The sequence below is a fragment of the Dendrobium catenatum genome, unplaced genomic scaffold (genome assembly GCF_001605985.2).
Source record: "Dendrobium catenatum unplaced genomic scaffold, ASM160598v2 fragScaff_scaffold_74, whole genome shotgun sequence".
In the NCBI taxonomy this organism is placed as follows: domain Eukaryota; kingdom Viridiplantae; phylum Streptophyta; class Magnoliopsida; order Asparagales; family Orchidaceae; genus Dendrobium; species Dendrobium catenatum.
In genome coordinates this window covers 392225-395151 of record NW_021318536.1, presented here as the reverse complement: position 1 = coordinate 395151, position 2927 = coordinate 392225, and positions in this window count along the sequence as shown.

Sequence of the window (2927 nt, the reverse complement as noted above, 5' to 3'; positions counted from 1 at the left end):
TGTAGGAAACCTGGACATATAAAGACGGATTGCCCAAAACTCAAAGCCAATCCTAGCAAGGAGAAGGTAGAGGAGAAACCATTTGTGAAGAAGGGAAAGAAGAAGTTTCAACGAGCTTTTTGGGAGGACTCAGCTTCGGACTCGTCAGAAACAAAAAAGGAAGAGGAAGTCACTAATCTATGCTTAATGGCCGACAATCTTGATCAGTCAGATCAAGAAGAGGTATGTGACTTAACTTATGACGAACTTTTTGAAGTTTCTGAACACATGCATGAATCATATAGGAAAATGAAGAAAATGCATGCTAGCCTTAGTTTAGATTTGGAAGAGCTTAAAAAGGAATATGAAATCCTTAGGAAAAATCATGCTTTGATTGATAACAACCACATGAAATTACTTGATGAGTTTGATGACTTGAATAAAAATCATGAGAATTTAAAATCATCCTATGCAGAACTCGAGAAAGATTTTAAGAACTTTAAGGATGAATCAAAGAGCAAATTATATAAAATCAATTATTTAAATTGAATTTTGGAATATATGAATTCATTTTACAAATTAACGATAAAAGCTCTCGAGGATAATATGATACCTTCTAAATTTAAAGATTTTACTAATCCTATTATGTATCCTAAATTTATGCAATACCTGAAAAGACAGATAAATGTTATAAAACTTATAAAACCATTTTCAAAAGTAAAATGTAATAATTATGAATTATTTGGACATATAGCTCACACCTGTACTTTAAAGATGAAAACTAATTTGGTGTGGAGACTTAAGATGCATAAACCTAGACATATTATACATGCATCTGATTATAAATTACTAAAAGATGAACCCAAACTTGTTTGGGTTCCTAGATCTAACGTTTGATAATTTTGCAGGGTCGCTCTCACATAAGACCTCGTGAGAGCATATGGTACCTAGATAACGGATTTTCAAAGCATATGACTGGAGATACTATTCAATTCATAACGCTGGAAGCTAGGAGTGGAGGCAAGGTTACACTTGAAGATAACACCACAAGGAAGGTGGTTAGATCAGGTATGATTAGAAATTTTAAGAATTTTTTCATAGACAATATGTTATTGGTAGAAGACTTAAAGCATAATTTGTTAAGTATAAGCCATATATGTGATAAGGGTTATTGTGTAAAATTTTTTCCCACTAGCTGTATATTAAGCCTAAATGATAAAGATGTTTTGAATGGTAAAAGGGTAAATAATGTTTACATGCTAGATTTAAATTGCATTAATTCTCCTACTACTTTTTGTTTGAAAACTGTATCTGATGAGTCATGGCTATTGCATAGGAGACTTTGTCATTCTAGCATGAAAAACCTTAGGAGGATTACCCAAAAGAACTTAGTGAGAGGTATACATAAACTAGACTTTACTAAGGACCACCTTTGTGATGCATGTCAACTAGGAAAGCAAGTGAAGTCCTCTTTTCAGTCCAATAAAGATCTTAGAACTAGTAAACCTTTAGAGATTTTGCATATGGATTTTTTTGGACCAGTTGGAACTGTGAGTTTAGGAGGGAAGGTATACAGATTTGTGATTGTGGATGATTATTCAAGATTCACATGGTTAGATTTCTATTTCATAAGAGTGAATTATTTGTGGAATTTAGAAAATTTTTAACTTGGATTCAAAGAAAACTAGGATGTGAAATTATCTCTATACAAAGTGATCATGGAGGAGAATTTGAGAATGATAAATTTAAAGAATTTGTAAGGAGAAATGAATTGATCACAACTTTTCTGCACTTAGAACCCCTCAGCATAATGGGGTAGTCGAAAGGAAAAACAGAACATTAATAAAAGTCGCCCGAGCAATGTTGGCAGAATACTCACTTCCAAAATATTTCTGGGCTAAGGCGGTTAGCACTGCATGTTATATTCTGAACAGGGTGAATGTGAGATCAAAATTAAATAAAACACCCTATGAGTTAATAAAAGGAAAAACAACTAATTTATCTCATTTGCATGTTTTTGGTTGCAAGGTGTTCATTCATAACAATAGAAAATCTGTCTTAGGAAAATTTGATCCAAAATCAGATTAAAGAATTTTTGTTGGATACCCAAATGTTGGAAAATCTTATAGGATATTCAATAAAAGAACTTTGGTAATTGAGGAGACCACACATGTTGTATTTGATGAATCTGGAAATATGAAAGAGACAAATGTTGAAGAAGATGAAATTGAGATTAACTCCCAAAAGATTGAAAAGATGAATTTGGAAGAAAATGTGAAAGAAAATTTGGAGATAAAAAATTTTTGCCTAGAGATTTGAGATTTTCTAAAAACCACATAAGGAAATTGATTATAGGTGAACCTAGTGATGGTGTAAGGACTAGGCGTGGATTAACAAAGAAGTCAATTATTCAGCCTTCTTTTCAACTATAGAACCCACAAATATTGATCAAGCACTATCGGATGAATTTTGGATTTTGGCCATGCAAGAAGAGTTGAATCAATTTGTAAGAAATAAAGTTTGGGAATTAACTACAAGGCCAAATGATCAAAGTGTAGTTGGAACTAAGTGGGTATTCAAAAATAAAATGAATGACTTAGGAGTGGTTATTAGAAATAAGGCTAGATTAGTAGCTAAGGGGTATAATCATATTGAAGGGATTGATTTTGAGGATATTTTTTCCCTTGCAGTTAGACTTGAAGTAATTAGGGTTTGACTAGTTTTTGCCTGTTTTAGAGGATTTAAATTGTATCAAATGGATGTCAAAAGTGCCTTTTTAAATGGAGTAATACAAGAGGATGTTTTTGTAGAACAACCTCAAGTATTTGAAAATTCCAAATACCCAAATCATGTTTTTAAGTTGAAAAAGTCATTATATGGATTGAAATAGGCACCTAGGGCTTGGTATGAGAGGTTGAGCACCTTCCTACTTGAAAGATTTTTTGAAT